This window comes from Diaphorina citri, unplaced genomic scaffold (genome assembly GCF_000475195.1).
Source record: "Diaphorina citri unplaced genomic scaffold, Diaci psyllid genome assembly version 1.1 scaffold626, whole genome shotgun sequence".
NCBI lineage: Eukaryota > Metazoa > Arthropoda > Insecta > Hemiptera > Psyllidae > Diaphorina > Diaphorina citri.
Window position 1 is genome coordinate 107,363 of NW_007378059.1, and position 18,448 is coordinate 125,810.

The window sequence follows — 18,448 nt, forward strand, 5'->3', positions numbered from 1 at the left end:
CTTGCACGCCGGAGGTCCCGGGTTCAATTCCCGGCGGAGTCAAAGTTTTTTCGGCTCCGTGCTTGGAGTTCGGGGTGCACTCAGTCCCGTGAGGTCGAGTGGCGGCATCACTACAAAAGAAAATGTATTGAAAGGCTTGCACGCCGGAGGTCCCGGGTTCAATGCCCGGCGGAGTTGAAGTTTTTTTCGGCTCCGTGCTTGGAGTTCGGGGTGCACTCAGTCCCGTGAGGTCGAGTGGCGGCATCACTACAAAAGAAAATGTATTGAAAACTACAAAGTTTCTTTTAAGAATAAAATCCTTTTCAAGTTTCCGAACATCACCATTGAGATGAGATGTCAAAATCTATACGAGATTTCAAATTTTATTACCTCCCGCACTTAAATTTTCTGAAAGCTCCGTGAAAATTGTCTTGTTTATTCGTTCCTGCCTGCCTTCTTTCTGATTTTACGGGCTTTTATCTTGTTCTTCCCTATAGGTTTTTATTGTACACATAGCTTTTTATTGTACCTTGGATAAAAGAGAAGTAGCAATCGATGTAATGACGTGCTTTGATATAAAATGTTGGATGACATAAATTGTTGGATATTGATCGGTGGAGACGCCATAAGTACATCAGTAGATTTCTAGTGTCAAGGGCAAGAGTATAAAACTTAAAACGGAGGAGAAACTTTTTAACCTTCTGGGAAATTGAGCCCTATCTCAAGTGACAACTTAGGTGTGCTCTGTGCTAGGGTATCTCGAGATGGTCACTCATCCGGATACCGACCACAAGTAACGTTGCTTAACTTCAGTGATGCCTCGGCAACTTTTGCATTCAACAGCGACTGCATTATATACATAGAGAACTTTCCAAGTTACCAACTCGAGATGGTCACTCATCCGGATACCGACCACAAGCAACGTTGCTTAACTTCAGTGATGCCTCGGGAACTTTTGCATTCAACAGCGACTGCCTGATTTCTACATTATACATAGAGAACTTTCCAAGATACCTACTTATGTATGTACATTGTACATAATACAACATGTGTTGCGTATTGCCTACATAAATATTGATCTCTTAACTTACCAAATAAACGAAACTTAAGCCATCCGTATACCTAAATTTATTTTATTTATTTATTTATTTTTTTTTTTATTCTTTCAAACGTAAAAATATTACAATTACATGAAAGATTACATAGTAAAGTACAATAATAATAATTAGGTACATACTAAGTTACCAACTTATGTATGTACAATGTACATAATACAACATAACATGTGTTGCGTATTGCCTACATAAATTAATATTGATCTCTTAACTTACCAAATAAACGAAACTCAAGCCATCCGTATACCATGAATCAAGATATTTTTTTAATAAGTCAGTAAATCTACATTCTAATATTCATAGTGGGAAAAAAAGCGAAACCTAGTCAAATACCTATAACAAGAGCCCACACTGAGAAAAAAAAAAAAAAAAAAAAAAAAAAAAAACTAATAGATAATACAACATATTACTTATCTTAGCCGATGTTGAAAATCTTGTTTACATTTTCTATGTATAATGTTTTTGATAATCCTAGATCTAGCCTCGCGTTAAAGAACTTTGCGAACTTTTGAGGCCGATTTTTCGACGGTTTTTCCGGCGTTTTTCGAGTGATTTTTTCAAAGTGTTACAGTCGATTGTTTTTTTTTTTTCGCGCCCGGGTCGTGTGTTTGCTGTGCTGTGAAATTGGCTTTCAGTGGTTTTCTTTGCCGGAAAGGAGCGGAATTTTGACCAAGGTAAGCAAGTCCTTTGAATTGGAACTTTTTGCTCAAGGGTCGGGGTGACTTATGAAGCTTAACCTGATATCAGAGAGAATTTACTGAAAAGGAGAGCTGGAGAATGACTATTTCAAAATCTGCGGTGTAGGTTGTTCACTTATTTAACATTAAAATTGACAGGAATACTTAGAGTGAAACTTGCAACTTTTTTTCTCCGAAATTTGAGATATAATTTGACATTTTCCAGCATCAGCATAGTCTGACTCTCTCAGCTCAGGACAGAGCACCTACCTAATAAAGGTTACTTCGATCGATACCATCTCGATTTCAGCTCGTATAGCTATCCTTAAATCCTGAGTTTTAAAGAGCGAAAATCCAGCTTCTTTTGGACACGTGGGTAAAGAAAAGAAGAGTTCATAGTAATCTAATAATTTTCTCTTTTCCGGAGAAATTTAGATTATGTGTAAAAAAAATCATACCTACTCATCATTGATTTTTTACTTTCTTTCACCTAATTTTTGATATAAATAAAAAACACTTATTTACATTTTGTGCAGAGAAGTTCAATATAAAAAAAAGTTGTTTTGAAAAAGAACAACTTCATGGTTTTGTTTCAAGTTCAATATTTTTTATTTGATTTTTTTTTCTACCTACGTACTTGATTTTTTTTTTTCTTCTTTTTTTTTATGCTTAGCAATATGATACCGACCGTAAATATTCAAGTTGAAGAGATAGTAAAGATGTTTATGCAACGCTGAAAAGAAAGTTGTACGATTTTATACATTCAAATTCTCAGTCTGAAGCTATTATGATTGTCTGAGACTATCACTATAATGTAATCTATAATATCAGTGCTAAAAATTACGAGTTATTTAATGGAGAGGATATAGCTATTGGAGAAGAAGGAATTGTTAATTTGAAAAGGCCGTTTCTCTTTTGCTACTCCTTTACGGAAGGCAAGGAATGTATGCAGCTAGGTGCTTCCTTGGGAGTTTAATAAGAAAAATTCAAAAATAATACCTAATATCAAACACCTATGTTATGTATTTCAGTCCTATCTATCCTTTTGAAATTTGAAGAATATTAAAAATTAACTGATTGCACTAATTATTCCGATTTTGCACCAAATGACTTCTTGGTCAAAAAATAATATAAAATACCCACGTAATTTTATCTCTTCTGTAGCTCGTACAGCACTTTTAAAATCTTAAAGAAATCCAAAACAAAAAATGTCTAAAAATTATAAATGGATCAAAAACGTCCCCATAGAAAGAATTCAAATTAATATGCATTTTTTTAGGAAGAAGAAAAAAAAATCTATGAAAACCATAATTCATAAAAAAGAAATATTTTTCACACAAAAAAATGTTCTTCAAATCTGTTTCAAAATGAAACAGATGTTGTCGGAGAAGATTTTTTTGACATCTTTGCATTTTTCTCGAGAAAATATGTGAACTTAGCTTACACGGGACACACACCATAAGCTAGATCATACAATCAGACGCGTAGATCCAATGCTTGAAGAAGGGCTTACCTACATCAAAAGCTTGAAGAAGCACTGATAAGATGGAATTGTTCTAGGATAGGATAAAGTCAGATATTGACTTTAGCCAATGGCGTCGCGATATAGCATGTTGAATACACCACAGTGCCTAACGAATCACAAGTTAACGTTGCACGTGGTTGGTTGGTCTCCGGATGGGTAAAGATTTAGGAAATCGCGGGCTGTTGGCTTTTCTGGCATCACTCAGGCTGGATGAGGTTAATGTGAGGAGGTTGGGAGTTTGTGGCCCAATGGAGGGTTAAACCCCCGTGAATATAACTTCACTGCTGGACTAAAAAAAAGATTGTACTTTGACAGCTCAGTCTCTCTTTCCTTTCCAATTTTTCTAAAGGAATCAATTTTAATTAGTACATAATTCAAAAATGATCATTTTTACTGTCCTCATAAAAAAGATCTCCTGTCTTGAGATTGTCAAAAGTTCCACTACTAGACTGCCACACCACTGACCCGGGTTCAGTCATTTCCTACATTCCTCATCAGTCTCTGACCTATGATGAGGCAACCTTTCTCACCTCTTGGTTTTATATTGTACTTTGACAGATCAGTCTCTCTTTCCTTTCCAATTTTTCTAAAGGAATCAATTTTAATTAGTACATGATTCAAATGATCATTTTTACTGTCCTCATAAAAAAGATCTCCTGTCTTGAGATTGTCAAAAGTTCCACTACTAGACTGCTACACCACTGACCCGGGTTCAGTCATTTCCTACATTCCTCATCAGTCTCTGACCTATGATGAGGCAACCTTTCTCACCTCTTGGTTTTAATTATAAAAGGCGCTCTATTAATTTATTGTAAACAATTAAACAACTAGGTAAAAGTTACTACAACTATAGGTAAGAGTTACTACAACTAGGTAAAAGTTACTACAACTAGGTAACAGTTACTACAACTAGGTAACAGTTACTACAACTAGGTAACAGTTACTACAACTAGGTAAAAGTTACAGTCTACTTGCATTTGCAGTTCCATTGTCCGTCAGATATGACATCTTTATTTCTATTCTGACGTCTGAATAACTCAAGAGAATCAATAGGATATCTACTAAACCAGAAACCTATCGATCTACGTTTGGCCTACTTGTGCGCTATTCAAAACTTTTGAATGATCATCATTGCAAGACTATTGAAAGTTCCAAGGCGAGGTTGTATTGTCATTCTGCTTCCTTGTGGCCAATTGATCCATTCTGCAGCTGGTTTTATAGGTGTCTCCTCATAATCACAAGCTTGACTGACGTAAAAATGACTGATGTAAGAAATCTGGCAGTACGGAAAACTTTCCCATTGCGTTATTTTCATTAGATCCTGCGTATTCTTCAACTTCTCGTAAAATTGCAGTTCCCTTATCTAATCATTACAGTTTAATCCAATTTATCTCAGTTCGACAAATCTAAGCTTTTTTTTTACCGATTTCTATTTGCCAATTGAGAAGTATTTATTGGGGGTTTTTACCCTTCTCTTGTTCCTTTCTGCTTTAGAAAACCAACATTTTCTAACGCTTTTATAGGTCTGTCAATGTTTGTCTGAACATTCTAAACTTTCCATTCTCCTTTATCTAGTTTTACCTACGTGATAAGATTGATAAGTCAATGGTATCATTCAAAGTTGCCTATAAATCATATTTCCATCTCTAGACCTTATTTCTTATAGCATATCTCATATCATCATAGACGCCAGCTAATTCGTTCAAGATGTCATGGGCGTACGCATAGATAACCTATGGATTTAACAATGAATTTTTTAATTTTATTCAAAATTACTTACTCAAGTCGTAAGACCTTGAGCTTTGAGACTTTGAGAGGTAATTTTCATTTGTTGTTGCGGTGTAGGTAGGACCATGTTATTATTGTTAGAGTTGTTGTTGTTTTTAATGTTGTTGTTGTTGTTGTTGTTGTTGTTGTTGTTGTTGTTGTTGTTGTTGTGTTGTTTAAGATGTTGTGATTGTTATCTTCAAATATCTTAAGTGTAGGGTTGGAGGTTTGACTTGCGCCCAACATAATTATCAATTATCTTTACATCTATCCCGTCCTGTCTGTTTATGACTAGGTGATTTATCTGATCCGGAGGTCGCGGGTTCAATTCTCGGTCGGTGCGGAATTCTTTTGTCTTTCGTTCGTTGGCTGGGGCTGCTGGGCGGCATGATTTGTTGTTGGACTTTCCTCTTTTGATGTTGGGCTTTGAGTTGCGGTTTTTCATTACTTTGAGACATGTTTGAGTCAATGACACATATTTTTGGGAGATCGGATCGGTGGAAGTTGATGATTTTGCATTTATGTCTGTTTCGTTTATGTCTGTTTCATTTATGTCTGTTTCGTTATAACTGCCCAACGGTTCGTCCGATTTTGATGAAATTTAGAAAACTTGTTTTTCTTTTCTCCAGAATTTTTCCCAACTGTTCTTCCAATCCATTAACTGTTAACAGTTTTCCTTCAGAACTCAATTGATTTAAGTTCTGGTTCGGTTATATCTCATATGTACCTACATATCTTATGTCAATTAATATTGCTGATAGCGTTACAAAGGGGAGGACCAGGTATACGTATACTATGTTAATTGTTAACCGTTGGACTAATTTTTGTTTTTATTCTACTGAAATGAAAGTAGTTTTTGGAGAGTGTAAAATTCGCAAACTGAATAGATGACATTGTTTATAAATAATTCAAAATTATTTTTTGTCAGATTTTATCTTAAGCATCAATAATGTTTGATCGATTTGTTCAACAATAGTTCTCAAATCAAAAAGAAAACTAAAAATCTATGAGATTTGTCACATCCACTAAAAATCTATCAGATCACTCTCTCCATTCCCTTTTCTTTTCTACAACTACCTATATCTCGCTCTTTACTTTGGTGCCTCAACACAACACAGAAATGTTATTTGCACCTAAACTGTATAAATAATTTTATATTTACAACTATATCTCTGTAGTATCATGGCATTCAAAACGACTCTTTGCCAATGTAAGGTTTAAATGTAAAAGTTTTACGTCCAAAACCGACCCCTTTTTTTAGTTTGCGAGCTTTTACGAGCATGTTTATATTTAACATAACTAGAGGGCTAATCACCTTTTTCATTCCTCTCGTTATATGGATAAACTTTGAATAGCGTTCATTAAACATATTAAAACTTATGGGAAATACCTATCCCAAAAGAGTGCAAAACTTCCACCAAGGGTATAATAAGGGTTATGTGGCCAGCATTGTTGGTTTATAATGTACAGTGGGATTCCAAAATTAGTTCGCATTAGAATTGGTTCACAAACAGAATTTAGAAAAGGCTTTTGAAGGCCACTTAACAGGTGTCTGAGAAAAATATCTTACCTGAACTATAAGCAAGAGTAAAATTGTGAAGTGAGTCCTGAAACAAACAAAAGAAAACGTGTTAGTAAACAAAATTATATTGAGCGGGGAAAATAACATCTCCACTACCAAATTAGTGGAGATGTCATTGTCACGCTTTTCAAGTTAGGGGTAAATACCTTTCGAAACAGAAATACATTAATTTAACCGCAAGATTGCATTTGTTTTTTCTTTAGTGACCACTATGAAACGAGTCTAACCCAGCTTTCTGGGACCTTCTTGTTAAAACTTCAGCAAGTTTGTTCCACTTCAGTAAATTTAAACAAAAATCTCTAATAGCTATATTAGGCCTGGGTCTACAGACTGTTCAGAGACATTCCAATGTGAATTAAAATTTCAAGAGAAGTCTGTAGTCCCTGGCCTTCCTGTCGAAAACAACCGGACCCATCAGATAGCTACAAAATCCTTGTTCCCTAGCCTTTGCGATGCAATGAACGTGTTTCCAAGCTCTAGTAAGCGAAGAACTAGAAATTCCTTTTTCTATTTAGATATGTAAAGCAATATTTGTTTTAAATTCTATTTCAATTAAAGATCTTTCTAAATATGCTTCTGTAAATATTTAAAGTTTCTTGAAAACTTTCTTCTCGACTTGAAATTTCCCTGTAAATGCTAGCACAGTTATTAAGCACATATTACAGCGCGCTTTAGAAAACTTGTTAGAAAAGATCGTTTAGAAAAACGTTTTGTGGTTTTATGTTATGTATATGTATTTTCAAAATGTACAATATGTAGGTTGAAAAACTCGTATATTGCTAGTTCGAGTACTTATTGCCTACATAATATATTTAGTTACCTGCTATTAAGGTTATTATCATTAAACTATCGGCTAATACCAAGCTCCTTTTCCATTGCCCTCATATATCTCACTATCGATTATATTTTGTATTGTTCTCAGTAATATGATTTGAAATTTGCTTTGTAAACTTTCAGGAGATGTGATTCCAATGTATTTATGGATTTAGAAAATTGTCTAACGGGATACCATTACTTTTAATGGCTTTCAGCAAATGCTATATCCTATCATATATACGAGTATCTACGCATATTTATAGTTCTGCTTCGGTGGTGTAGTGGTCAAGACGCTCGTCTGGTAATCAGGAAGGCGTGGGTTCAATTCCAGTCGACGTTTAGGTATCTAGTCCTTAACATATAGTTAGAGATTTTTCCCACAATACTCGTAATTTTAGTAGCCTATTGCTGAAGCAAAGGGTCTCTTTGGTAATAAAATTATTCGAGCTGTATATTATAAATACTGGATCAGTTGATCGATCCAAAAATTCTTCAGCTCAACATGCGGTTTTTAGTTTTGTTTCTTGAGGCAGCATGTCAACACGCGAGTGTTGGCTGGGGACCTATTCCACAAATGAATCCAACAAATCTGGGATTCGATGGATTCAAGAATCTGGATTCATTTGGATTCCCGGGAATCCAGTCCCCGAGTGGATCCCTGGGATTCACTGGATCCAGATTTTCGTCGTCTCATCGAAGGCCTAGTATTCAGTGTTCAATTTTCTTCGAAAAGAAAATAAGAAGGTAGGTACCTACTCCATCTATTCTATGGTATTTGTGACCATTAAAAATGTTTAGCATATTGCATACACATTAGATAGCAGGCGATCATAAGATAACATCACCTCCCCTTCCTCAACAAGCATTGTCCGTTTTATGTGTTTGCCACATTGCATAATTAATAGTAGTTAGGCGTTCATAAAAAATAAATAAATAAAGAGATCTTGATTGTTAACGGGCAATCGATGCGATGTTAGCTTGTATACCAGAGGATGTTAACTTGTTTACCAGCTCAGGGCCTACAGACGAAATTTTGCCATTCAATCCTTTAAAATTTTAGCTTCGTCAGGTTTTGGAAAATTACTTTGGGGCAAAAAGGCATAGGTAAACTATTTGAATAGATCAGAATAGGTACGGTACCTAATTACTAAACAAAAAGAAATCCATTAATTTTGTCATAAAAAATTCGCCCCCGGGTGGATTCGAACCACCAACCTTTCGGTTAACAGCCGAACGCGCTAACCAGTTGCGCCACGGAGGCTTGTATTCGTACAGAAAATCGCTCATCACATCAATTTATAAAGAGGACAATGCTTAGCCATCGCTTAGTCTCATCTTTAGTTTTTTTTTTTTTCTTTTCTTTTTTAAACAGCTTCATGATAGGCTATTGCTATTGTATCTAAAAAGTAGATACAAGATACATACTATCTACTTTTTCTATCATTATTTAGCAACTTATCAAGGAAGGTGGGTTAGAAGGGTCAATCTGTTGAGAGTCAGAAGAAGGTAGGTATGATGTACGAGTAGGTAGGTAGCAATAGAAGAAAACTTTTATCAATTAAAATTTAAATTGGCCGATATGTAGGTAGTACCTACCTACATTGATCAATTACTATCTACCTCCTAATAATTTTCAAATCGAACTTGTCATAATAATCAAATTTTCATCACAATCTTACACCAAGCCTCCGTGGCGCAACTGGTTAGCGCGTTCGGCTGTTAACCGAAAGGTTGGTGGTTCGAATCCACCCGGGGGCGGATTTTTTTGTTATTCTTATGAGGACAGTATATTATGCTCTTCAAAAAGGAAAAGAATGCTTTTGGCAGAAGAAAAACTCGTAAGCACCAAGAAATATGTGGAGATTTCAGTCAAAATAATTTCCTATCTACTCATCACGAAGTATTTGACGAAAATCACACAGGTTACAAAACAGCCAGCGTCTTATTACAAACGTTTTTAACAGTTTCCAAGCGGATAATTCATCTCCGAGATAGGTAATTGACATCTGGAAAAATTCATCATGGAAAAAAATCATACTGTATATGACGTATTGATATATCAGATATTCTTTTTCCTATCTTCTTAGATCTCATATTTCTTAAAGCATTCTTGCTGATGGCTCTCTTCCCTGTTTCCAGTTCTCGTCTCTCATTTTCCCAGTGAGAACTGTTCTTCATACTGTATATGACGTATTGATATATCAGATATTCTTTTTCCTATCTTCTTGGATCTCATATTTCTTAAAGCATTCTTGCTGATGGCTCTCTTCCCTGTTTCCAGTTCTCGTCTCTCATTTTCCCAGTGAGAACTGTTCTGTTCAATGACCTCAATTGTGTTGTCAATGACAGGACCAGTGGCGGCACGGCCCGTGTGAAATGGGATGCTTTCCATGGAGCCTCAGGATGAGATTGAAAACGGCCTAACCAATTCGTCTGCAAAATAGTTTGACTCTTTTAGGGCCCTAGTCGAATGTGAAATAAGGGGATTCTGATTAGACTTGAAATTTTTGAAATTGGGAACGGTATTTAAACCAAGTCTTTGCGGTAAGACAGTCGTTAACAACCAATAACCAAATCGTCTGCAAAACAACCTCTGTGGGAAGTCCTTTCGTTATATTTTCGAAAAGAAAAGTATACCTAAAGTGACAATCAAAAATAATGTCGTGTTAGAAAACCTGTCAAAGAAAAATGCTGGTGTTACTTTTTAGTGAAGAAAACAATAAAGCTTTCCTTTCAGATAAAACAGCAAACTTCTGTTTTGCTGATGGAAAAGATACATTGTCACAAGGACGGGTGGCACCTTGTGACAATGATCGAATGCTTAACAAACTAAAGCCCTCGTAATCCCCTACGAAAGTTGCTTCAAAAAACAGCAAGTCACTATCCTAAGCAACATAATCTATTTACCTGAAAATCCTTTTCAAACTTCTTTGTGGTTAGATAACCGCCAATAACCGAAAACGTTAATGAAAACTAGCTTGAACGCTTCTTTGTAGCTTTGTTTTTTCTCTTACTGCCCTTGTCTCTTTAGTTCTAGGACTTTGTAAGAAGTTATTCTACTGAAATGAAAGTAGTTTTTGGAGAGTGTAAAATTCGCAAACTGAATAGATGACATTGTTTATAAATAATTCAAAATGATTCTTTTAGAAACGAAGGCTCTTCACTATTGAGGCCAAATTAATAAAGGGTTCTTTTTCGATCAACGGGATACAAGTACTTTCTTCAATAGGATATAGCCCTTTTTAAGAGGCGCTCTACAACTCCTTTTAAAGAGTTCTGAAAAGGGCTGTCTCTAAAGAGAATAATTTCTTCTCACTTTCTTTGAACATCCCTTCAAAGCTTCAAACTTATGGGCTACAATCAGGGGCGATGAACAAAATTGTTTACTAGACAAACGCAATTTTACCAGGGGTCAAGAGAGATATTTGGCCCTCATAGACTAAGAATCAGTTTTTTTTTATTATTATTATTATTTATTTTAATAAAATTGGGATCGTTTAGAAAAACGTTTTGTGGTTTTATGTTATGTATATGTATTTTCAAAATGTACAATATGTAGGTTGAAAAACTCGTATATTGCTAGTTCGAGTACTTATTGCCTACATAATATATTTAGTTACCTGCTATTAAGGTTATTATCAGATCGTTTAGAAAAACGTTTTGTGGTTTTATGTTATGTATATGTATTTTCAAAATGTACAATACGAGTATGTAGGTTGAAAAACTCGTATATTGCTAGTTCGAGTACTTATTGCCTACATAATATATTTAGTTACCTGCTATTAAGGTTATTATCATTAAACTATCGGCTAATACCAAGCTCCTTTTCCATTGCCCTCATATATCTCACTATCGATTATATTTTGTATTGTTCTCAGTAATATGATTTGAAATTTGCTTTGTAAACTTTCAGGAGATGTGATTCCAATGTATTTATGGATTTAGAAAATTGTCTAACGGGATACCATTACTTTTAATGGCTTTCAGCAAAATAGGCGACAGGTTCCATCATACATTGTGCTGATGGTCTATTGTGGAGATTCATTTCAGTTCTTGTAAGTGAAGTTTTAGACTGTCGAAGTAGGACATGTAGTCCGATTAGCTCAACGGTTTAACAGTGTAGCTGCGCTGGTTTACTGCACGTTGTAGCTAGTAATGAATTTTGCTGATTGTCTCTATTGTGGCGAAGGTAACCTATTCTTATTCCTAAAGAGTTCCAGATCATCTTCTACCTTGATGTGCAGTCGGTTATTCATCGTTACACCAAGTTCAAGTTCAGCTGCCTTTTCCGCTATAATTCCAAAAGCCATAAAGATCTCGTTTACGTCCATTTATAGTTGAAGAGTTGACTCTATTAAATTTATAAGCTTTGTTTTGTAAATTTTCCTTGAGATTTCCTATTTTGAGATGAGAAACTGACCGTCGAAAATTTCAGCCAATCACAATGCGTTATTTCCTATAGGTTATAGAACAAGAAAAGTAACTTTTTGCAACAACCGATATTCGCTAACCGCTAGATAACATTGGCCAAATTTTGACTAGTCATACTTCTCGAGACTAAACCGCAACTAAACTGTCTCTAAGGAGACACTTTCTTCAGCTGCCACGCTAGACCGCTTAAAGATCGGAATGTCATGTGTTTGATCTCCGATTATCGGCTGGTTCTTTACGCTCATTATTCGCCGTAACGAAACATTCTACATATCGTGAGGAAATGTGCACAGATATGCATCTTCACATGTTATCCTCACATACGTCTGCAGAACTGGGTCAATCCATAATTTTATTGAAAAGAATTCGTACAGAAAACATTCTACATATCGTAAGGAAATATGCACAGATATGCATCTTCACATGTTATCCTCACATACGTCTGCAGAACTGGGTCAATCCATAATTTTATTGAAAAGAATTCGTACAGTCTTTTTGGTTTTCATATTTTCTAGCAATAGGTACCAATAAAAGTGTAGTACTACCTTACTATCTGTAAGTTTGTATCTATCTACCTACCTGAGTTTCAGTATGTAGCTATGAGTTGACGTCTTTAATTACAAATAAAAGTTCATTAATTCATTGAGAACAGGTATACTTCCTTCGGCATGATATAACTACAATAACTGCTCGAAATTCGTCATTCTCTTCCGCACACCTGCAGATTCAATACCACTCCACTATGGTGGAAATAATGCCTGTCACTTCATCAACATCTGTCTCGATGTACCTCATTGGAAAAAGGGGATTTTTCTTTTCAACCAGAACCGAACTGCGGACCGGAGTTCAGACTAGTTCAGATAGAATAGACTTGTAGTTCAACAGGAGGAGAAGAAATGAGACAAAGTAGATTCGAGTAAAGTATTAAGACAAGAGGCAAGTAAAGTTAGAAAGTATCCCTAAATTTGAGATATGGGTTAACCCTTATGTAGACAAAAAGCCCAAAGTGGCTGAAAGAATAGACTAAATAGACTTGTAGTTCAACAGGAGGAGAAGAAATGAGACAAAGCAGATTCGAGTAAAGTATCAAGACAAGAGGCAAGTAAAGTTAGAAAGTATCCCTAAATTTGAGATATGGGTTAACCCTTATGTAGACAAAAAGCCCAAAGTGGCTGAGGTGTAAGGCGACCCTAAACTCGAGGGAAAATTCGAATACGGATAACCCTTATCTTAGACCTGTATACATAAGGATACTTTCAAAATGCGACACTTTAATGGCTTCTGTGGCCATGATATTTTTAGAAATCACAAAAATAAATCTTTAGTGGACATTCTAACGAACTAATCTGTATAAGTTTGAACCTCGTGATGTTCACAAAAATTACTCCAGACTCACATGAAGAACTAAGTCCAAATTTTTGCTGAATACCTAACGTTTTTATCCTGAATCCCCTGCATGTCAATTTCGCGCCACCTCTGTATAATGCACTTAACCAGTAGATACTTAGTACTCATGCAGTACTCGGTAGATACACAGTAGCTCAAGTATCACTGGTATAACTTAGTTCTGGTCAGTGCTTGATCATTACTAGTGCCTAGCGCCCATCATTACACTCCAACATTTAGAGGCACTGATTTCTGATAGTTCATTGACACAAACCATATTTTCATCTGGAGTCCTTTCAATCAAACGTGATACTGAGAAGAAAACTCGGAAAACAGTATCAGATTGAAAGAAACATTGTAACTTGAAAGAAAAATGAACAGTACGTATAACTGTTCATACTGCTGAGGTACGAGGATTAAATCCAATAGGGTGAACTAAAAAGGATATTCAATGTAATAAGTTTTTGGTACACCACACTCTTGGCAAAATAATTCAAATATTTCAAATAATGATGATGATTAAAAAAGCCGAGAGTTATTATTCTTACAGGAGCAGGCTGTTGTTGGTTTGGCCAAAGTGCATTCTTCCACCCTACGAGACGTTGCTTCACTTCATTGATCAGCGGAAAACTAGTGTTTCCAAAGTCACCTCATCTTTAGTTTTTTTTCTTTTCTTTTTTAAACAGCTTCATGATAGGCTATTGCTATTGTATCTAGAAAGTAGATACAAGATACATACTATCTACTTTTTCTATCATTATTTAGCAACTTATCAAGGAAGGTGGGTTAGAAGGGTCAATCTGTTATAGTTTTGACACTTCTTTCCTTTCTTATATTAATAACAGTAAGTATGACATGTTGAATGAAGTAGATCGAGTTATAGAAACAGATCAGGACGATAAGAAAGACATATTTTAGACGGTTACAAAACGTACGTTTATCAGTAATTCAGTACCTCTAAGTATATTTTTAATTTACACTGAGAAAAAAACTGGAAACTCAATCGAAAGACTGGGTTCCGGAACTCTAATATTGAACTCTATGTATATCGGGAAGCTTGACCCTATGTATTCCCACAGCCTAAATGAAGGAAAGTAGCCCAGTAATAGAGTTCTTCCACCCTAACTTGTGGCAATCTATCACTTATTTTTTTCTCAGTGTTAGGTCATAGTCATAGGTACATGTTTGTTTTATTTTGTAAAGAAATGAACTTATAACCCTTTCTTTTCTCCTTAGCTTTACCTGAATATTCAGCATTCACATGGATAGTGCCAAATTGGTATTATGCATACCAATTATACAGTGGTTCTGCTTGGCTTACTGTCCAGGAACAAAGTTAGCCGTCAATCACTTTATCCTAACTAGACACAGTGACATTAGACATTACCTACATGAGTTCCTTATTTTTCTCACAGAACCTACCTAAAGGGTACACTTTGGTTTGCATTGTTTATATTTCCTTGTATTGTTTTTTCTTTATCAAATGGGAACTTACCTAAGGTATGTGTTCTTAGAGAAATTAAAGTTTGTATCAGAAATTTAAATATCTGCATCGGTCAGGAAAGACTAGACCAGGATTGATTATTATTTTTCGATGGGATTCTGATACCTTTAGGCCCATTTTTTTTTTTTTTTTTTTTTTTTTTTTTTCTTTTAGAATCTCGCCTAACACAATACCCAAGAAACAAAATCCGTCCGTTACTGATTATTTAATTATTAGAAAATCCTCATCAATAACAGGGAACAATTTTCCCCTTCGTATTTTCGACCCATGGATTTTCTTTTCACAAGCCAATTTCGCCAGACGAAAAATCGGAAAAGACATTGAAAATCGTATTGGATCATACGTTGAGGAAGGAAAAAACGAAGAAAACAAATGAAAGAAAAACAAAAGAGTTTGAAACAAGAAGAGAGTTTTCCAGCTGGTTGGTTAGAAGAGAAAAATAATGTCCCGTTACTGCATTGTAGATTGTAGGGCACCGACCTCCTAATAATTTTTGATTCATAATTTCTGTGCAATACGATTAAAAATCTTTTCTTCGAGTAAGAGATAGATGATATTAGATGATTTACTATTTGCTCTCGCGGTAAAAATTAAACGGACTAGCAAGCGCGACGGTCAGCAATCGTCATGAGAGTGACACCGAGTTGATTAGTTAATTCACAAATTAACAACACATTTGTAATAATATTACTTGAACACATTATGTTCAAGTACAGTGTTTAATTGAACGTTTTTGGGAAATTAGTACTGCTTTTGTGTTTAAAAAAGTGTATTCCATGTTTTAATACTATCTCATGCTCAATTAATTACTTTAATTGCGTAAATGAGGTATAGTAAGATAATAAAAGTAAAATATACGTTATTTAATCTGAATAGTCCCCAAAGGACCATTATATTATGGTAGTCAATCTCAGTAGTGTAACGGTTGGCATTTAAGATACTTTATTGCCTAGGTAGGTACCTACGTATACCTATTTGACCGACAACTTTTTACAACAAATAAGGTTTTCCTGGGAGAGGATTTATCGATTTCAGCACGGCCCACGATATTTCACCCAATACTTCTGCCTACCTTTACATAAATTTTACGTAGACGGTTGCATGAATGAAGTACTTGGTATACTACTTGTTTGTATATTTATACAACCAAATTACACACATCCTGTGTACCTGTGTCTAGTTGAGTACTTTCACAATAGCTCAAGCAGTAAAAAATACCTGATTTTAGTATTAGGTGCGTACTGGGTGTATAAATGCAATTATAATGTGAATAACACCTAAGTCATCTCGCAAGTTAGTGTGTATCACACTAGGCTTGCAAGCTGGTGGTCCCGGATTCAATTCCTGGCTGAGACGAAGTTTTTCAGTTGAGTTTGAAATTTGGGTGCAGACAGGTTGGTAAGGACAGCTATTTCCAATTTTTTTTTTCTAATAATCCGTATTTTGTTATTTGGTCCCTGCTTTTTTCCTTCGATCATATTCTTTTCAAAATTCCAGCCAGTTTGATGCTCCTGCTTTCTTTCACATATTTCTTAAGTTTATCGCCGAGTCCTCCTAGTTCAAACCATATCACAAAGCTCCTCAACCAAACCCTGACTAATATTTGTTAGCTCAATAAAATCTTTGCACCGTAAACACCACCCAGGTTCCCCTAAGTTACCAGACGGCTACCACCTTTTGGCCACCCTGTAGATTTTATATTTAATAGTTACAATTATAAATAGGAAATAGCACGTGGTAAGTCTGAGTGTAAAGTAATAACATCAGTTATGAGTAAGTTACAGCACTTGAGTACTTTGTATTCCCATTTGTATTTGTAAATAATTCTTTTATAACAGAAGAATACGGACTCCCACCCAAGATGGTGGTTCATTCTATTTACATATTTATTTATTGGCTCCTCAGTTACAGTTAGTAGTTATTAGCTGTTATTACTTATTTATTAGCCATTATTCTTCTTGTGCTTAACACTGAAAGTGTTCCAAAAAGAGAAAGGGCCAAAAACACATCCCTGAGCGAATCGATCGAAGGTGTTTTTAGGATCTAGGCTAGTTTGGCACTTAGCTAATGAAAAAATAGCTACGTTTACTGAATATTTATAAAGAGTGTAAATACCTAATAACCGCTAAGTCAGTAGCATAATGGCAAAGTTCATGTTTTGATATCCAGTAGCTTTTGATAGGACGGTTTCAAAGACTTGCGGTTTCTCTGGTCAGACCTTTCAAATCTACTGAAGTGGAACCTTCTGTTTTAAGTTGAGTCGGTGTTCCACTAAATAAGGGACAAGATCTTTTTCATAAAATGAAAATCTTTTTTATAGAATAGGAAGCTTTCTTATAAAATGCAAAGAACTTGTCCCACTTAAGGTACATTTTGGGGGTACGTAGAGAAGAAAACAAAACCAACACCGAAAAAATTGAGCAAGGTCTTCTGATGTAACATTATGTAGATATGTAATTATGTTCTTAAACCTATAAAATACACGAAACCTTGTTTAGACTGCTGGGGTAAAGGGACTTTTTAGTCTCATTCGAGCAGGATAAACAAGGTATATTCTATTCTGCCAGACAGGAAATACTCGCAGCAAGCAGCGGATCTTTCTAAGAATGAACTTCTTGTGCTCAATATTCAACACAAATCTGTGACACTTGTGCTGGACCCGTGTAGTAAAGCGACGAATCATCCTCATTAGAATTTAAAGACCACAAAACACATGTTACTTTGTTACACATACACACGGCCACGGGTACTAGGATCTTAGATCTTGGTACCGTACGGGAAACTGTGGAAGTCATCAGTAGGTCGCTTGCTGCTTTGTTGCTAACTGTTCATAACAATTACACAACTCTAATTTAAGCGTAGTTCCTTCCTTGGTATTACATTCAACTTTTTTGTCTTCACCTGACGAACTTGAGGCTCTAACCATGAAATGTACGATTATTGCAGATTTTTTTCTTCGGCCGAGTTAATATTAACCTTCCAATGTTTCGCCCTGGTGTTGTACGAATTAAATGGTATCGATTAGTAAATTGATATCAACAACGTGCGTGAATAAATATAAACATTAAACATGTATAGGTTAGGTACCCATTTTGTCAAAAGAGTCGGATTGTGCGACTATGAGTACGTCAATGCCTTTGGACTTGTTCATCAAAGTAAATTAGTGAGCTTTTTCGGTATCCCATTATCTATAATATCAAGCTCACATGATTATACACAATTAGGTAAAGAAAGTTGTAGGTAAAATAAAGACACCTATTGTCAAATAAATGAATCCTTTCAAAACTACTCGAGTGTCAAACGCTCTTGATATAATAAACTTTGAAAACGGGCTACCATGTCAAGTACTAATTAATACTTGATATGTCAATTAGTTTTCGTCACCTTTGTGTTTTCACTGCTCCCAGAAATTCGGCTTCCATATCAAAAATCAAAGAGGTCATCTTCTTTTGTTTTGTTTCCCATTTCGACACAATACAAGTTCGGACCAGAAGAAAGTCACCTACATGTATATACCGGAAAACCGAAAAATCAAGGATACTTCCAACCTAGTTTCTTCGCACGTATGGTTCAATATTACGCATAGTGCTAAACGTACGCACATCAACAATGGATCTCGACATGACAATCTGTCTCAGATGTCTTGGCCACAAAATTCACGGCCGT

At 35.5% G+C, this 18,448-nt stretch overlaps 1 protein-coding gene and 2 non-coding genes across 9 annotated transcripts in view; 1 reads left to right on the forward strand and 2 right to left on the reverse strand.

Moving 5' to 3' along the window:
• LOC103510644 (glycine receptor subunit alpha-4) overlaps window positions 1-18,448 on the reverse strand; it is a 140,923-nt gene that overhangs the window by 44,433 nt on the left and 78,042 nt on the right. The gene's annotated exons all lie outside the window — the stretch shown is intronic.
• On the reverse strand, window positions 8,649-8,722 carry Trnan-guu. The gene has a single exon. It is a non-coding gene; the product is annotated as a tRNA-Asn (tRNA).
• Window positions 9,146-9,219, forward strand: Trnan-guu. Its single transcript has one exon. It is a non-coding gene; the product is annotated as a tRNA-Asn (tRNA).